The sequence below is a fragment of the Meleagris gallopavo genome, chromosome 17 (assembly GCF_000146605.3).
Source record: "Meleagris gallopavo isolate NT-WF06-2002-E0010 breed Aviagen turkey brand Nicholas breeding stock chromosome 17, Turkey_5.1, whole genome shotgun sequence".
Taxonomy (NCBI): domain Eukaryota; kingdom Metazoa; phylum Chordata; class Aves; order Galliformes; family Phasianidae; genus Meleagris; species Meleagris gallopavo.
The window spans coordinates 10,625,585-10,644,150 of record NC_015027.2 but is presented as its reverse complement, the minus strand read 5'-3'; the positions used below and the strand labels follow the sequence as shown (position 1 = coordinate 10,644,150).

Below are 18,566 nucleotides of genomic sequence, written 5' to 3'. Positions count from 1 at the left end.
ATGGCAGCTGGCTTTGTGATGGTAGTAACTGACAGATGTCTTCCAGCTGCAGCAGCCAGGGATGGGCGGTGTGAGCCTGTGGTCCATCTGGGTGGACCCAATGCAGGTCTTGTGGGCAATCCTTGGATCAGCCTTGAGTTTTGGTTTGCAGGGTGCTTAGCCCAGCCCTGTCTGCCTCTCGATGCCTCGCCACAGCGTGCTGCTGGCTCTGGTGCTGCCGCTGAGGGACGCAGAAGGGGTTGTGTGGAGGGGATATGAGCCTTGCATTTGCCATCTGTGCGGAGGGGCTGGCAGCCAGGGCTGAGCCACAGATACGTGGTGGTGAGATGGCAGCCCAGCTGGCAGGAGGAACTTACTTTCTTCTGGCAGAAAAAGAAAGATGAAATATTAATAGCATGGCTCAAAGGCTGGAATAGTTGTTTTTTTTTCTCCTCCTTTAGAGGCATCGATGTTGCTTAGAGAAGCGGCATCCGCTTGGAGCAGGAGGGATGCCAGCAACCTGGAGGGAGCCCAGCAGCAGGCTGGAAGGGGAGGCACGGCCCTGAGATGGGCTGTGCTCTGAGCTCAGGGCTTGGCTGAGCTCTTTGGATGCACCACAGCCCTGAGATGTGTGTTGTAGCCTTGTTTGGCTCTGGTTCAGCGGCAGGAAAAGAAACGGTTTTCTTGTCTCTGTCTTTTCAGGTCAGGCTGTGCCCCTCTGCCTGCACGATGCCTTCCTGTTGACCACCCTGCTTGGCTGAAGGAGATGGAAAGTGGGAGAAGCAGAGGGTTCAGCCATGATGTCTGTCTGTCTGCCAGCTCCCTTCAGAAAGGTCCTGCTGGCTCCTGACTTGCCTCTTCTCAGATCGCGGTGAGTCAAAGCATCTCCAGGAGTCCCTGATGGCTCTTTAAGGTGGAGATCATGTGAAGTTTTTCTCTCAGGGGCAAGCTCTTCTGTTTGCTTCTGCTGGTGAACATGGGGGATGGTTACCTAGAGAAGGCCTTGCTGCCAGGCAATGTGGCACTTGGTCTTGAAGCAGAGGTGTGCTGTGTCCTAAACTCCTTAAAATTTGAGGCCTCTTGCGTATACATAAATTTTTATGTGTGCTGTGTGTGTGTGTATATATATATATATTTCTCCTAAGCAATCACCTGACTTCTTTCTGTGCCTTAGTGGAGCAATTTGGTCACTGGGTAGGCGGCAGCCCAGCATCCCAAATGGGTGCATTGGCAGGGAAGCAGAGAGGAGAGATCGCAGAGAGGAGGATTCAGGCTCAGTACATTTGCCAAGTGAGCTGGAAGGAACTGAGTTTGGGGTGTTTAAATCTCTTCCTTCTGTTTCTTTGACATCTCTGTTCTGCTCTCGCTCTGCTAGCTGGTCTGTGCCAGATTCAGAGGTCCTGAGGAGAAGAGAAGACACAAGTTCAGCATGGTTGGAAACAGACTGAAGCGCTTAAACTTAAAAACTTTGCAAGTGCTGTCTGTGAATGCTGCTTATTTCCTCATTAAGTGAGTGTAGAAATGAAGCATGTCGTGGCAGATAGCTACTTGCTCAGGTTCAAGTAGTGGGTGAGCAGTGAAATGGGGTTTGATCTAGACACTAGCTTCAGTGTGGCCTTAATTCTCCGTTTGTGCCTCATCTGGCAGCACAGGGTAAGGGCAGACAGCAGGAGGGGGCCCTGATTCCCCCCCCTCCTTGTGCAGCCTTGTCTTCTGTGTTCCTCTGCCTGCCGCCCTGCTGCTGTTGCCTTTTGATAGACAGCATGATTAATTACACTGCTCACGGCCTCCGAAAATTTATTTAGGGTTTTATGCTGGCTGCTGCTTACACAATGGCAAATCTGCCATGGCTGTGTCCCAAGCAGGTGGCAGCTAATAGGTCAATAAACTGAATCGCCCCATTAGAGCTGTTGAGCTGGGCTGCTGTGATGCAGGCAGGTAGAGGGGAGAGCTGCCGTGCTGAGGAGTAGCCAGGACAGATCTGGTTTAGAAGAAATGTGTCTGGCTATACTGGTTTGTAGGAAATCGGTCACTTTCCTGATAGCATCCACTGCTTTAATAGATCAATTTTTCACCATAGCTTGTCTGTCTAAAACTTTCCTCTCCCTGCCTCCACTGCTATCCTATAAAGTGGTCTAATAGGACCTTTTAATCTCTGAGAGCTTTGGAAATCTTTTTTTAGAGATTTTTATCACCTTCTCCTTGGGTTGTACAAAGAAGAGAGGCTGGCGAGATGGTCATCTGGGGGAAATAGAGAGCTTGGAACAACAAAAAAGCCCCTGAAAATGCTGCTAAAGTCGAGCAGAAATCAGCCCAACTTGAAATAGCTAGCAGCCACCCAATCAGATTACCCAATCACCATGCCTTTGAGTGTTTTGATTCTCAGTGCTGCTGTCAAAGAATTGAAGGTGGCATGCCTTGAGCAGACAAAATGCTTGTACCTGCTTTTCAGAGGGGAAACTAAGGCAGGGCAATGGCAGAGGCAGGTGCAAACCCTGCAGTCCTGGATGGGCTTCTGTCTAGAAGTGACTCTGCTCTTTCTATGTCCTGCTGGTTCATATGCAGTGGGACTGAGTTTCTGATGACCTGATGGAAAGTTACCTGCTAGTGGAAAGTGGCATGAGGGAAGGGGAGTGTGAGCTGTGTTTCTGCATGGCTGTGCCAGCAGGAAGGGATAAACCTGGTTTGCTTCACACAACGCTGTGGTCCTGGGGCTGTTTACTGCCCACCTCTGCACCATAGCACTGCAGTCAGTGGCTTGCTCTAAGCCTGCCCTGGGATGCTGGTGGGCTGTCAGTGGGATGCTGGTGGGCTGTCAGTGGGATGCTGGTGGGCTGTCAGTGGGATGCTGGTGGGCTGTCAGTGGGATGCTGGTGGGCTGTCAGTGGGATGCTGGTGGGCTGTCAGTGGGATGCTGAGCCTTCACAGCCAGCAGTATCACCTGGTGTTGCTAAAGCTGCTCATCTATTGAGAGATGTGCTAGGGTGTCTGGTGCTCCCTCTCATGCCCTACATGCAGTGCCTCCAGCAGACTGCATCCTGTCTGGGAAGGCAGTTCAGGTATCCTGACTCCTGTTTGCTCCGTTACTGCCCTGCTGTTAGGTTTTAATATTTCTGCAGAGACAGTTTATATAAACTGAAGCATGCTGCATTTGTTCAATACAATTTTGTAGGTAGCTTATGCTGAGTGTCATCTTTCAGTGCACGGTGAGCAGTTCAGCCTAGGGAAACATCACTGATGCCATTATCTCTGCTGCCAGTCCTGCCTGGTAAACCTGTTCCCTCCAGGATGGCCGAGCCCAGGGTGCAAGCCACATCCCTTAGCACCTGTGCAGAGCTTGCACTCAGTAGCCACGTGCCAGGTTCTCAATGACAGGCATTCAGAACACTCATGGGCTGCTTAAAAACCACGGAATTAAGAGATGCCATGCAAGCAGTATTAGGGTACATGTTGTTTTCAGTGCTTTGGGGGTATGGGGTTCAAGTTGTCCCCATTTTGGAGGAGTAGAAATTTTAATTTTGTGCTTTTAATTTTGTTCATTCCCTGTCCTGAGGCTGGACACCAAGCAATGCAAACATCAGCACTGAAACAGGCTTGACTTGACAGGTTAGGATGTGACTGAGTGCAAGATTGCATTTCTGATCTGCATCCCTGTAGGCGAGATCTTCTGGGATCTGGTGCCCTTCGTGAGAGATGGGTGCTGCCTCCCTCCCCCAGTAAATGCTGGGCAGCAGCCTGTGGCCATGGTGCTGTGCTTGGCACATGGGTGCTGTGCTTCAAATCCTCATCAGGAGCAGCACAGAGCTGGCTGCTGCGGGAGCTGAGAGCTCATCTCACCAGGCCAGCTGGCTGTGTGCTGCCTCTGACAAGCAGCGTTTCTCCTTCCTCCTGCCAAATTCCTAGTACCAATTTTTCCCCTCCATTTCAAGCACGAATGCTGCAAGGAGACATCTCTGCAGCCACCATACACTCCTGGAGGTGCAGATCACAGCAGGAGGCTTGCAGAGCTGTGACAGGCTGCCCCGGCTCTCCGAGCTGAACCCATCTCCTCGAGCTCTGCCTCTATTGCCTGCACAAGCTAATTTCTATCTGGTGGTGATGCTGAGCTGTTCAAAATCACCCAGCTGCCGTAGCTACAGCCTTGCCTGTAGCTTCCTTCTGGGAAAGAGCTTGCTTTTTACTTAAAGCTTACGGAGGGGAGCTGGTTGATTGCTAACAACTGCAACTGCTGCGTTAGCTCTAGCTAAAGGACAGAAGCAGTGTAATGTGGCTGCTCCTGGTTGGCAAAAAGCCCTCACCTCTGCCACTATCTGCAGGCAGAAGGGGGCTGGCAGGGGCCATGCAGCTCCTGGAGCAGGGGCAGCTCTCTGCCTTCTGCAGGCAGTGGTGGGAGCAGAAAGCTGCGTAACAGCTCCGTTTCGAGACCACGAGACTTTGGGGGAGAAAGTGACTTTTATAGAAATAAAGGAGACTTCCTTTTGGGTCAAGAGCTCTGGAAATGAATGGTTTTGAGATAAAAGCCTTTTTACTCAGGTAACGCAGATTCACATTGCCTAAAGGGAAGTCTGCCTTGTGCTGGGGTATTTTTCTCTCTGGAGGCATTGTGATTGCTTTTGAAGATGGGTTTTCAGCGTACAAAGGAGAAGAAAGCTGAGAGGAAGAAAGCTTTTAAAAATACCAGGGGTGCCAGTGGTCTGTTTCAATTTGTCAGCGTGTCTCTCTTGCTCATAACGCCACTGTTGGGTGCGGGGACTGTTCCTCCTCCTTCCTTCATGACTTGCTCCTTCCCTCTGGCATCTTGATCAATGGAGTCTGGGTTTCTTTTTTTCCATTCCAGGCCAACCTCTTGCATCCAGGGCTGCTTGGCAGACGGGTGCTGTGCTGTGGTGGGTGGGATTGCCCCTGATGACCTCAGCCTGCTGTGTTGGAGCTGTACCCCGGGCAGGCCAGGTGCAGGGGAACACTTGGGTGAAGCACCTTTCTGTAAGAGGTATGAAATGGACGCTTTTCTCATCAGTTTGATCTGAGGAATCTATAGAAAACGTGCCTTACCCCATGGCCTCAGGGTCCACAAGGGTGGTCTAGCTTTGCTAAGACTTCTAGAAGCATCACATTCTCACTTCTCCTTCTGCTAGTTTCTCCTGCCTTGCCCTGAAGGGATGAGACGTCTGCAGGACTCTCCTCTGCTGCTGCTTAGTGTGAAATGTTGTAAAACCCAGGCATTGATTTCTCAATCAAAGGTGTCTGTTTGCTCCTCAGTCTGTGGCTTTAATGCCTGCAAATACATCTTTTGCTCCCTAACGGTTTGCTTTAAGATTTTGAAATTGACTGTTGTGCTTCAGAGACTGGGGAAGTGAATGGGTTCAATCAAGCCAATATTATTTGTGCTGGCTCACAGAGGGGGTTGAGTCGGGCAGAAGCCTGGGTCACAGTGTCTGTCATGTCTCAGGGGAGACCTTTACCTGCGTCTGGCCATGGTGTGGGGCTCCGTTGCTCTGCTGGCTCCTGGAAAGTTGTGGGTCCTCTTGTCCTGATGGTGAACCGGGTCAGTGGGTGTGTGATCTGAAGGCTGAAGTTGCAGCCTAAGCTATGAACAGACACCAGAAAAACCTGAAGACGTTAAAATGAACAAAATTCCATCTGCACTTCTCATTTTCATAGGAGTTGTGTGTTCCTTGTTTCCAGAGCGCTGTAGCTTTGCTGTTCTTGAAGTGCGGTGCAGATGATGCAAGCCTTGCAGAAATGGAGCTGCTTCTGTGGAGGAATACAAGAGCTGAAAGTAGAAAGGATTCCTACCTTCCAGGGCTGCTGTCCTGCAGGGATGACTGGTGTAACCTAAGCTGGAGTGTCACATCGCCTGGGCTCCAAGTGCTGCCACTGATCGACCTCAGTTTTCCCACTGCTTAAAGGAGCGACGTGGAAAACCCTTTCCAAAGACCAGAGATGGAGATGCTCACCTGGACGGGGAGGGATGTTAGCAGCAGGAGCAGAGTGGAGCAGAGGAGGAGGGATGCTGAAATGCAGGTGACTCTTAGCACTAATTGTATGCAGCAGAGCTGTCTGGGGGGAGGCAGAAGGAAGCATATCAAGAATGTCTCAGCTATTCAAGTGAGAAATCAAATTAAACTTTGTATCAAATAGTAGAGCTGTTCTGTGCTAGGAGTTATGTCAAATTCATTAAAGGTTTCTACACACCAGTCCCCCCAGGAGTTAGCAAAGAGAAAAAACAACGCTTTGTGTCAGGGGGCTGTGCTTTCCTGCTTACCTGGATGTGTTAATGATGTGGGTAGAGGAAGGGAGGATATCGATTTAACCCTCAAGATACAGGTGTGTGGAGCTGGGACTCCACAGCAGTGCTGTTTGTGTACTGCTGTCAGTGTCTGTCCGTGTGTCTGTGCTGCATGGTGGAGGGTGAGAGCCAGGGACTAAAGCTGCAGCAGGCTGGAGGTGTAGAAGGTGCTCTTGTTCCCAGTCTCCTGCTAACAGACTGGGAGGTGGAGTCCCTTGGGTATCCAGCATGTCTGAGAGTGACCTGGAGGAGATAGAAATACCACCATCGTGCAGCCAGACTTGCTTCTCGTTGGGCATGAGTCCATGCTTGTTCCAGGCAAGGAAAAGCTCTGGACAACACATTGCTCCCTCCATGGGGACAGATTGTATGGGGGCTGGATGGAGCACAGGCTTGGCAGGAGAGAGCCTAGAGCTGGGATGAGCTGCCAGTGCAGTGGCAGAAGAGTCTGCTGGGAACGTGTGATCTGCAGCATGCCATGGGACTTCAGCTGCAGGATGAGCTCCCAGAGTGGCACAGCACAGGCTCTGCAAAATCCCAGGGGTTCAGCTTGTAGCTGCTTCTCAGAGTGCCTCAGTGAGGCACTCTGGAGAGCTGGCAGCTGTCTGAAGGTGAGGAATGCTGATCTTCATCCACTGCAAGTGCTGAATGCCAAAACCATCTTGGGCTGATGTGCTGAGGCCCAGGCTCTGCTAACGCTATCTGATATTTTTTTTATCATCCCTGATGCGTGTTGTGCTTTGACTTAGATGCACTCAAGTGTGAGTTTGATATTTAAAAGTCATTTACAATATTGCTGCTGTGCTGGCAGGAGAAATTAGTCTGACCCTGGGATGTACAAATCCTCATTTTGGAGTAGAGCAACCTGAGACAGGCAAGGCTGAGTCTGCTCAGGTGCTGTGCCTACTGCTAGCTCTGCACCAGGGCTCTGCAGCCAGCTCATTGCCTTTCCTCCCTTTTCTTTTTGTTAACTTGTAAGGATTTTTGTTTTTTAGTCAAATTTAAGATGCTAAACCTCAATTAAGGCTACGTGTATTAATTTCCAAGATGTAATTTGTTTACAGAACATTCCCATTCACAGCAGCAAGCGCTGATAATTGCCACGGTGTGCTTTCCAGCCTTGGATTTGATACAGCTGAGAGCACATGAAGGTGGCTCCCAGGTGGGCAGTGCTGGCTCCTGGGTGGGAACATGAGGAGCTTACCTAGGAGCTGACTCTGACCTGGGCACCTCTGCTTTTGCCCAAAGCACTCCTTGTCCTGGGATGTGGAAATGAGCCTGGCTGTGCCTCTTCCCTCTTTTGTCTTAACTCAGCTGTCCTGTGATACCTTTTGCTGTCTCTGCCCCCAGCATGATCATCCTGCCCCAGCATTCCTGCAAGGCCAAACAAACTGCAGTGTGTGTGCTCCTGGAGACAGAACTGCAGAAAATCAATGGGGCCAGAAGAACAGTGCAGTACGTGCTTGTCCTTCAAGCTGCCAGCAGAGGGGATGGCATCTTTGCAGCATGATGGCTCATGGCTATTTTTTTTCCTCTGGCAGGAGCTGTTGCTCTGAGCTGCAGTGATGCTGTACTGAAGCTTTGACGTGCAGAGCTCTGTGTCCAATTCCTCCGAAGCACACTGTTCCATCTACCTTTGAGATGCCAGCTCTTCCAGGGTGAGGTGGGCTGTGCAGCAGAGCTGTCCCTGCTCACACTGTAATCCTCAGCCCTCAGCTGTCAGCGTCTTGGATGAGTTCTTGGAGGGTATCCAGACAAACACAGGAGAGATTTCAACTGCTACGATCCCCTGTCCTATTTTATCTCATTTCTGACAGCCCAAGTCTGCTGAGGCTGGGAAGGTGGTGAGAAGAGGAGAGCAGCTTCCTGCATTTGTGGATGGAGAAGCACTTCTTGCTCTGACAACCTGCTTGCTTCTGCCTGTTTCCTGCACTACTGATGGAGTGTCTCTTGCCTTTTAGATTAGCTGCATCTTCAGGAGAATGTCCCAGATGGCTCTTTAGGGAAAGAAATCAGAGACTGATCGGTGGCCAAAAAAAGTCTCTCATCCAGTATCAAAGCTTTAGCTGCACCTTATGCTTCCCAAGGACAGCTTGGAAAGGGCACAGTGGAGCTGCTCCTGTTCCTCTTGCACAGGGCTCAGGGTGAGTGAGTCTGCACAGGATCTGTGATGAGGTCCTTGCCTTGGTCAGGCTGGAAGAGCTGCTGCAACCTTTCACGCGGCGTTGGCCCTTCTATGGTCTCTCATACCCAGCCCAGTCTGCTAATAAAGCACTTGTTCTAAATAATTTTCACCATCACCTCCAGTTGGGTTTGATCTATCATGCCTGTCTGTAGGCACAGGCAGCATTCAGCGCTCCCAGGGATGGGTGGGTGTTCAGGCTGGATTTCTTGGCCATCTGGTGTGCTGCTGGGCCGTTTGTTACCCAGGCCCTTGCAGGGGCCTTGATCTGATGCTGCAGAGAACTCTCTGCAGGGAAGATTCAGCCTAATTTCTGGGAGCCTGCTGGCAGCTGAGGAGGGAGCAGTGTGGGTGGGAGCCCTGGCTTTCCAAATACCTAAAAACTGAATTTGGATTGCTGCCTGCCTATTGCTTCCTCTTGAATGGGTGAGAGGAGGCATTGCTCTGGTCCAGGTATCGGCAGAGAACCTGCTTGTGCCCAGGCTGGGTGTGCCAGATTGCTCCCCGAGGGCTCCTGCCTTCCCTCCCTGAGCTGAAACTCCTCCTGGTGCATCTGGTGGTGCCTCGTGATATGGGGACCATGGGTTGTGAGGAATGACTTCTCTCTGTGGCTGCTCTGTGGAGCAAGAATCTGGCCCGGAGCATAGCCTGGCCTTTGCGGGGCTGATGTTCAGCAGTTGAGCTTGGCAGCTCCAGAAATTGAAATGCAAATGAAACAGAGAGCTGAGGGGCAAAGGAGCTGCTGGGTTTTTCAATGCTGACCTCCACTGTCGAGAGGAGAATTGTATTCTGGGTGTTGCTTGTGTTCTTCTTCCTGCCTTAGCCTGGGCCATGCACTGCCAAGATAAAGGAATGCAATTTCCTTTGCTCGTGTCAAGATCTTATTAAGTATTTCCATAAAGCAAATAGGGAGGGGACAGCCCAAGCCTTAGAGAGTCACTGCAGTCACTGCACAGCACTCTAACCCTGGCAGCCCTCAGGGAACGCAGGCTGACTGGCAGCAGGAACACTGCCCAACTGCTGGGGAGTTGCACGAGAGCACAGGTCCCTTACTCCAGCCTTTCTGCTGCTGGACATATGGGAAAGCAGATTTCACCGATACAGATGATCCCTGCTTCAGGATGTAAGGAAGTGCCCGTGCTCCTTGTTTAGCAGGAAGGGAAGCCAACCATCTCTTCCCCACGGCATGCAGGTGGCTGTGCCCTCCGTGTGTGGGTTCTGTTGGGGCTGCAGGTGGCACGTGGAGCTGGCTCAGGGGATGCTGCCCCATTCTGCCGGGTCTCTGAGGTGAGCTGAAGGTGTTCAGGGGGTCTGCTGTGGCCAAGCCCTGCCCTGTGCTTGCTCCCTGTGAGTAAAGTCAGGGAGGGTGCAGCAAAGCCAGGAAAACCCCCATGCTGTAAGGAAAAGGCACTGTCTGGAAACCATCCCACGTGCTGGAGAAGCCTGGCTTTCTGACAGAAGCATGCTTTAGATAAAGTGCTTTTGTTGGCTTGTTAGATCTATTATTCATGCCTTTATGTACACAGCAGACCTAGGGAGACCGGCTGTGGCCTCCAGCCCAGCCCTTAGCGCAAAGGGGACGGCGGAGATGCGTCCCTGGCAGCAGCAGCGAGCAGCTCCTCACCCCTCCATCTCGGCACTAATCCCACTCAGCCTCCATCCTCCGCTTCCCCCCGCTGAGGCTGCGGGCGTGAGAGGCCGGCTGCTTCGTTAGGGCCGAGCAGATTAGCTGTCCCCTCGGGAGCAGCTCGCTCAGCTTGCACTGAGATAACGGGGCCGCGTCCTCCAGGCTGCTGGGCTCCTCGGCAGCTGGCGGAGCTGCGATTAGCCTCAATTTATGCAGACTGTTAAACAAACACCTGCAAGGTTCAGGGATGGGGAAGCCAAGCTGTTTTTGCGAGCGGCTGGTCGTGTTGCGTTAAAGTGAGAGTGCTGTCCTTTCCTCGCCGCGCTCCTGGAGCTCCCAGCCATCCCCAGCCCTTGTGGAACTCACAGGGCTGTGAGTACTGAGCTGGCTCTGATGCTGTGCTGGGTTGATTGCAGCAGGGACAAGCACACTTGTGTCTTCCGGGGCTGCTGCTGTTTCTTGTTCTGCTTTCTAAACTTGTTCTGCTCTTATTGCTTTCTCTGTTGTTTGCTTGCCCCTAATCCCCAGCAATGGAGCTGCTGTTATCATCAGCAGTGCAATAGGTAGCGTGGCAGGGGCAGAGCAATGTCAACATCTATTGAAGTGTTGGTAAAAGGGCTTAACGTGGAGAAAAGGAAATCTTGCTCCTCCTGAGACCTCGCTGGAGCATTTTGTCTAATTAACCTCAGAGGTGATCACTTACAGCAGAGTGGTGTGCCAGCAAAGAGCCCAAAAATAGGCTCTATCCAAGCACAGCTCAAAGGCACGTGGCTCTCCTTTTGTAAAGCTTGGCGAGACCTGCTGTGGAGTGGGGCTAGAGCTGAGCATGGCTGGACTATTATTATCTGCCTGGAAGTTGGACTGAAATTGCAGGGGCATTGTTCTGCATCCTATGTGGATGCACATGCTCATACCGTGCACACACAGCGCTGGAAAAGAGATCCTGTGTTACACCCATGGGCTCCCAGTTTGGAGAGAATGCCTGCCTCTTCCTTTCACCCAGAGGAGATGCTGCCAAATGGCTGCTTTTACCAACCCACTTGTTCCTGCTGGGTGGTTTGGGAATGGTGCAGCAGAGCCAGGCACCAGCGGCAGCAGTGCCACCTCCTCCATGTGCTGCATGCTTGTGTGTGGGATGTGCATGGATTTCTTCTTCCCTGGGTGTTTTTATCAGGTTCTGAGAGAATTCTTTCAGTGATCTCTTCTGGTGGTTTTTTTTTTTTTCTTTTTTTCTTCTCTTTCACAGGTATCTAGAGAAATCTTGTGTTTCCAGGTAAGGATGTGCTGGATTTACAGTTGCCTACCACTGTTAATGCATCCTTGTCTGTGTGATCATGTGAAGGTAAGATCTGCAGTGACCACATCACCTGCTGTTATTCTTTTCCACGCTGCTCCAGGATGTTTTTCCTACACTATATTTTTGCAGTCATTTTACTAAGGCTTTTTCATACAGAGGAGGAAAATGGAGGCAGCTCTGCAATTTACCAAGCAACCCGCTGGGGAGCAGAGCCTTGTGGCAGCAGCATGGCAGTGGCTTTGGATGGCAGCGGGTTTGGGGTTGGGATTGGAAGAGGAGAGCATCTCCTGGCCCCCCTTGCTGCAAAGGGGGTGCAGAGCTGCTCGTGTCCAGCAGAACACAAGGACAAGCTGTGCATAACGCCTGTACTGTAAGTGGCTGAAATCAGTGGGTGGTTTTACCCAAAGAGGGCAGTGCCGTGCCACGTTCCTCCCCAGTTTGTAAGGCGAGAACAGTGAGCATCAAGGATTTCTTGAGGGGGAAAATCACCGTGGCTCATGATGAGGCAGTTGTTTTCCAGAGGTGTAGCAATTACCTCGAAACAAAACAAAACCAAAGCAGAAACAACAACAGCAGAAAACCTTGCAAGTAACTGTCACACAAATGCCTGTTCTGTCTTCCGCTTTTCTCACCAACTTAGGCAAAAGTACAGAGCCGTAGTGCTGCCCAACTTTAAAGCACTTCTCCTATCTGTATTCCTGCCCTGACTCACTGCAAGGACAGCTGTGAGCTCTCCTCTCTGCTGGAGGACATCCCCCCTTAGCTCCCCTGGAGCTGTTGGTCCCCATTTCTGTCTCTAGCAGCTTTCCCATCACCCCACCCCAGGACTGTTTCTGCAGGGAAATGCTGCTGTTGGAAATTTGGCTCACTCTGGGACAAAGTTAGGGCTGAGCAGCTATTTACACGTTGGCATGCTGCTGTCAGAAGTGGGGACTGAGCCCCTTTCTCTATAGGGAGGAGGAGGGGTCCCACAGGCACTGCTGGAGGCTGTGAGTTGCGTTCATACTGCATGCTTGCCCTTTGGGGATATATGGGAACAGAGAGGTTTTGCTGTCTGTGGAAGGAAAGACTTCAAACAGCAACGAGCCAACGTTGCTGTTTCCAGAGGAACAGCTCTTGCCATGCTGGGCAATTGGCTGAAAGAGGTGAGTAGGGCTTTCCTTAGGGGTTAAAAGCTCTAGCTCTGGTTAGGTATATTCATGTGGGCTTTTTCCCTTTCGAAGAAGGCAGATGAAAAGGGCTCTGACTCCTTTAAATAGATCTGCACTTCCTCCACCAGCAAGGAGCTCTGTTAGGATTGCTTGCTGCTCCTTTCCGCCCAGCAAGGACAGCTGCCAGTTTAACTCTTAGCCCTCACATTAACAGCAGAGGGGCTGAAATGAAGAGTGTTTTCCCTCGGCAGCTATCGAGAGGAAGCAGTTTGCTGCTGCTTGCTGGTTTGTATTTATTCTGCTAGTCAAAGCATAGAAGCACGCGTGGGTGCGAGGTACAGCTGGTGCTTGGAAGGCCCTGGGTTGCTGGAGGGGCACGGAGGGTCCTGGGAGCATCGCCTCTGAGCAGGCTCCAGCTGGCTCTGAGCTCGGTTACCCCACAACTCCTGCTGCCTCCCGTGGCTTTCGGGCACCGACGTGAGCAAGTGCTGCTGCCAGCTCGGAGCTGCTGCCCTGGCTTAACGTGGGAAGGCAGGAGCATCTGTCCCCCACTGCTTTCCTATTAGCAGGCTGCTATAAGGCAAAAAGCCATCTGCCTGCAGAGGTTGGGGTTTGTGATATTTGCTAACCCAGGAAAACACTGCTACAGGAAGGCAGTCAGGCATGAAGGATGAGAGATCCTCTTTCTCAGAGTTCACTGAAATGGGAATTTCCTGCAGGTTGCTTTCCCATTGACCAGAGGGAAATCAGACCTGTGGTTCATCTGTACGCCCTTCTTAGTGATGCTGAAGAGACTCAAAATGTGGTGATGGCCCCACGTTCCTTCCTGGAGCGTGCTCTTCCTCAAGGTTAGTGCTACCAGCTAGGGCCTTGTTTTCACAGGCAGCCTCTAGTGCCAGGTTCGTGCTGATCTTGCTAAGCACTTTTGCTCCTGAGGACATCTGCAGCTGGTTCAGAAAGGTTTCCACAAAGCACAGTCATTTATTGTGAGCCAGCATTTGCGGAGTAATCCCTTACAAGTCGTTAGGTGGGTCGCTGGAGCTTGTCCTGAGATCTGCCCAGGGAATCCCAGAGCTGCCTGGGGCTGAGTGGTACCTCAGCTCTGTGCTGAGAGCCTGACCCGGCCCATGGTAGGGTAGCCCTGGCAACTTAGGTGTGCTCCCTCCCATGATTTTATTTAATTTCTGCTGTCTCTCTTTTGTCAAAACCAGCGTAGGCCAGCTAATGTCCTGATGCAAAGGGTGCACCCCCCTTTTCCGTGCCATCTATCTGGTGATATCAAGGGCAAGAGCATCACGTTCTGAATGTTCATAAGGGAAACAGTTTTCTTCCTTCACCCCTCGAACCTTTTTTGCATTCCTTCACTGTGTTAATTAATACGTTCTTTAAGCTGTATGTCAGTCCCTGTTCTTGCTTGCTGTAGATGAGGCTGGCTTGTCAGTGCTTGGCCTCCTTTTCCCATCAGCTCGAGTGGAGCTGTTACACGTTAGTCCTCCAACAGCACTTTGATTACCTCTCATAACACAACACTGTCAATGCAGACTGACCAATACAGCAGTTCAATGAGTGTGTTGCTCTTGACAAGCCTTATTTGCCCTGGATAAGTCAGGTAGAATATCTTCAGCTGCAGGTAATAGGCAGTAACATCCTCTCTGTGTGTTATCTGAAGGTTTCCTGATCTCTCTTTCACCCGAAGGGGCTTCCTTGTCTCCACTGCAGCAAGATGCAGAGCCTGAACTAACTCTGAGCAAGGAACTGTGGAGTCCAGAAACAGCAGATCTGCTTTAAGTGAGGCTCTTGCCCTGGGTAATCATCCCATCTTGAGAAGCACAACATACTATCTTAGACTTCTCCCCAAGGTGTGTTGACCAACGTGAGTTTGCTGTCTAGGAGCTGCCCTGGCAGTGTGTGGGCCATCATCTTCAGCGGGAAACCAGAGACAGCAATCACTGCTAAGTGTTAGATGATAGCATGTTTTGCTGGCTGCTTTGATGCATTATGTTTTCCACCATCTGTATTTGCACTGTGTTGGAGGCTTGCTTGCCCTGCTAGGGCTGGGCTGCGATCCCTCCAGCACTGTGAGCAGCCAAGTGTGGTGTTTAGAGGGTGGAGAGGAGATGGCAAGCTTTCTTGCAGCCGTTACTTTGCTATGCTGATGCCTTGCCTCCCCACACTTGCTCATTTCTTCAAATATTGCTGCTCTCAATGAACTCTTAGCAGCTGTCAGTCCCCATTCCTGAAGTGATGTGCAATTCTGAGCTCCCTGCTGTGGTTGGGATGGTCCTTGTGCTGACACTGCTGAGTGCTCCCTGCTCCAGTACTTGGCCTGTTGTGCTTTTTTAGCCTCCTTCCCAAATGCTCCTAAGAGCTTCCTTTTGGAGCAGAGCTGCAGGAGCCAAAACAATCTCTGCTCTTGCAGAAAGAAGCTTGCGTACCTGGATCCTCTCCCCTCAGCCACTGCTGCCCTGGATGGTGTTTGTTGGCAGGCTTTGCTCCCAGTGCTCCTGCTTACCTCGTGCTCTCCCAAGAGGAACAAGCTTCACATGATGGCTTTGGAAATAAGTCAGGGCATGTGTCTTGGGCAGCACAAAAGGAACTGGAAACCTGAGCTTTGTTTGCATGCACGTTGTTCCTGGTGTTGGCAGGGATGAGCCCTGGCTCCATGCAGCTGCTGTGACTGGTTTACTGGGCACAGCATGAGTTCCCTCCTCCTTGAAGGACATTCACTGTTTTTTGAAGCCAGCAGAGGTAAGATTCACGCTTCCTGAGAGCAGCAAGCTTTTTGTGTTTGCCTCCCAGCTTGGGTGAATAGTTCTGCAGGAGGGCAAGGAGGGGAGCTGCACGCAATTACCTGCGAACACTGGAGAGTGGTCAGAGGTCCCACTATCAGCCGTGGCCCAGCTGTACTGAGTGAGCCTGCTCCCAGCATCCTTGGCTCCTGCAGATGCACGTGAACCAGGCTGGCTGTGTGCTGCAGGTGGAAGAGAAAAGAAGCCTTTCATCTGCTCCCAGAGAGCAGGCTGGCAGCCAGCTCATGCCTGCTGTTTGGTTCCCTCTGCCACAGCCGGAGCAGGGAGGTGGGAGCTGAGCAGCTGTGCCCCTCCTCAGGGATCAGCCCAGAGTGAGAAATGTTAGGAATGGACTCTGCTCCTGTGTTAGCAATCAGGTTGCTGCTGCAGGGTTATCTGTCAGCACTGCCCTGGGGTCACAGTGTCACACAGGAGTCCCTCCTGGAGGCACTCCCATGAGCCAGGTGAAAGCTAGCTGATTTATCAGGTGCTCTCTGTGCTGTGCACCCTTCCCAGTGTCCTTGGGTACGTGAGCCTGGATGCAGGCCCTTCTCCTGCCCTTCACAAGGTGTCTCTCCTTCCTACATTGACACCCTTGCTTTCTGTTGCAGCAGCAGCATCCTCCCATGTTGCTGTCTCAGCTGTGCTGGCTCTGCCAAGGATGTGCCCCTCCTCCTCCCTGCCCACCGTGCTGTGCCAGCGAGCCCAAACCCACTGTGCTGGTCGTCTGATTTGTTTTGGTTCATGTTCCAGCCGAGGATAAAGTTGCAGATATTTCTGTGCAGCGATAGGATCTCACCAGCCAGCCTTGCTTTAATGCGATCCCAGGCATTTGAGGTGCCCCATTACCTTATCTCCCTTCTGCAGATATATGTTACTCACCTCTCACCCTAAAAGCGAGCCAGCCTGGAAGGGAACTGCAGAAACTCAGCCTCTGCAGCCCTGCAGGTAAACTGTCAGGCAGAAAGCAGTGAGTGAGGCTCCCACCCGGCTGCCTGTGTGCTTTTTCTGCACAAGGTTCCCTTCTTTCTGCTTGCAGCGCTGTGCTGCAGTGGGGTGGCTGGGAAGGCTGCGACACAGCTGACTCACACTGCTGGTAAGGTGGGAGCCTCAGGCGTTGGTTCCCACCCAGCTCCCCAGGGGCACCTGTTTGCTCTCTGGCTTTGCAGTTCAGCAGTCCCTGAGGTGAACCTGAGATTGCTGCATGCAGGGGCAGTGAGGCTGTGCCTCGTCCCAGCCTTCCCAGCTGCATCTTGCTGCTCTCCCTCTGTCACATGAGCATTACACCATCTCTCCCATAGAGAATGAGTGTGGAAAGTGCCTGGTTGCCAGAGCAAAGTGAAATCTGCTCCAGCTTCAAACGCATGCAACCCCAATCTGTGCACTTTGGGTAAATGCTAAATTCTATCTCTGGTTCATAAAGAGGGGAGGCTGATGCTGAAGCAAGGCATGGGCACCAAACACCTCATGCCTCTGCAGCTCTCAGGTCTCTTGAAAGTTCCGTGATGCAAAGAGAAACGTTCCCAGCCACGGTGAGTCATAGGGCATTAGATGGCTGGGTCAGCCCTGAGCAAGCACTCAGATATAAAGGTGAGAATTGTTCTATTGAATGGCCAGAAAGCTGTTGGTGGCGGAAGGGCCTCTGTGAGCAGGCAATGCAGAAAAATAAGAGGAAAATGGAAGGGGGTGTGGGGAGCTGGAAATCAACAGCTCAACAGCACTTCATCCAATACAGATCCTTGAAAATACAGGAATTTTGAAGGGAGGTAAAAAGATGTGATGAGAAACTACATGGGAATTTCTAGCAGTGAGGAGGAGGAACTGAATTTTAGCATATTGAGGGGGGTGAAAAAAAAAAAAAAAAGAGGTAAAAAGCTCTTAGCTATAGGAATTGGGAGAGCAGAGTGCGTGTTTTTGTAGTCTGGATGGGGCTGATGCCATTCCCATGTGATGTGCACGGATCTGTTTCTATTCCTGCAGTGCTGGGCGGCGCAGGGTGGGCAGTGCAGGAGCTCTGGGTCACCCCATTGCCTGTGCTCAGGTCCTGAGCTCTGGGCAGCACAGCTCAGCTGCCCACCAGCTCCGTGCTCCTGGAAGATGGTCAATGGAGGTTTGTTGTGGGGTTATGTAATGATTGACCTCGTGGAAACGGGTCTTATGAAAGCATGGAATCGGCTTAGCTTGCGGACGGCTCAAGCTGCGATGCAGGAGATGCTATCACTGCTGTTAGGAATTTATACTTTTGTACGGTTGGGAAGCATTTGACTCCACCTCGTTGTGTCCTGGCTACAGAAATAGGCCCGGGTCACAGCTTTCCTTAGACCCGGCTGAGCTGTGTTCCAGCACCTTGTTGACTCACAGAGCTGTTCCAGGTCTGCCCATGGCCATGCAGCCGGAGCCATCATGCCTGTCTCTGCCATAGGAGCCCCGTGTGCAGGAGCTGCAGGGAGGAGAGGCAGCGCTCTGCGATCCTTCTGAGCAGCACAGATGAACCCACACCTAATTGCTTTTAAAACCCCCTTGTTGCTATGGTGACTCAACAAGCGTGATGCTCACAAGTTCTTCTCTCCGCTCCCAGGTCTTGCGTTGGCACTGGGAAGCCTTGTGTGCACCTATGTACGTAGATCTGCTTTCTTCCAGCTTGCAAAGGTGGCATGCAGTCCCCTTGGAGCGTGAGCAGAATCCCTTCTGAGCTGGGGAAAGATTTGCTTGAAAGGTCTTGTAATAAGGTTAAGGAGAGGCCAACAGCCGCTCGCCCTGCTGCTGAGCACTTCAGTAGCTAAATTTAGTCCCTTGAGTCATTACTGAGTCAGCAAATTGGGGGCAGGAAATCTTGATTTCTCTTTTCTTCCTTTTTCATCAGTGATGTACCCAAGACGGGCTCCAGACTGGTTTCCCTCTCAATCCAGCATGCTGCCTGCCTGCAGTGCTTTCCCCTGGAGCATCCTTGAGCCTGTCTAGAAAAAGTAAGAGCTCAGTTCCTCTCTGCTGCAGCCACCTGCCCTGACAAGTGGCCTGTCCTCGGGGAAGCAGCATCGTTTCCTATCATTAGTGATGCGGGGCATGGGAAGCTGTGTCCAGTCAGCTTTGTCTCTTGCTGGGTGCACGCTGGCCTGTGGCAGCTCATGAATCCCCTGGAGCTGCCTTGAAACCCACTGATGGGTAAAGAAACCCCATCCAGCTGCTCTTCTGTGTGCCTGGGAGTGCCTCAGCATGGTGAATAGCAACGAAAGAGCTCAGAAGACACAAGCA

At 51.7% G+C, this 18,566-nt stretch overlaps 1 long non-coding RNA gene across 2 annotated transcripts in view; it reads left to right on the top strand.

Annotated features, from left to right (window-relative positions):
- Positions 1 to 18,566, top strand: part of LOC116217275 — a 29,407-nt gene that overhangs the window by 7,052 nt on the left and 3,789 nt on the right. For both annotated transcript variants that reach the window (XR_004161622.1, XR_004161621.1), the window contains exons 2-6: positions 682 to 850; positions 5,665 to 7,723; positions 7,810 to 8,412; positions 11,324 to 13,373; positions 18,178 to 18,280. This is a non-coding gene — a long non-coding RNA (uncharacterized LOC116217275). The remainder of the gene's footprint in view (positions 1 to 681; positions 851 to 5,664; positions 7,724 to 7,809; positions 8,413 to 11,323; positions 13,374 to 18,177; positions 18,281 to 18,566) is intronic.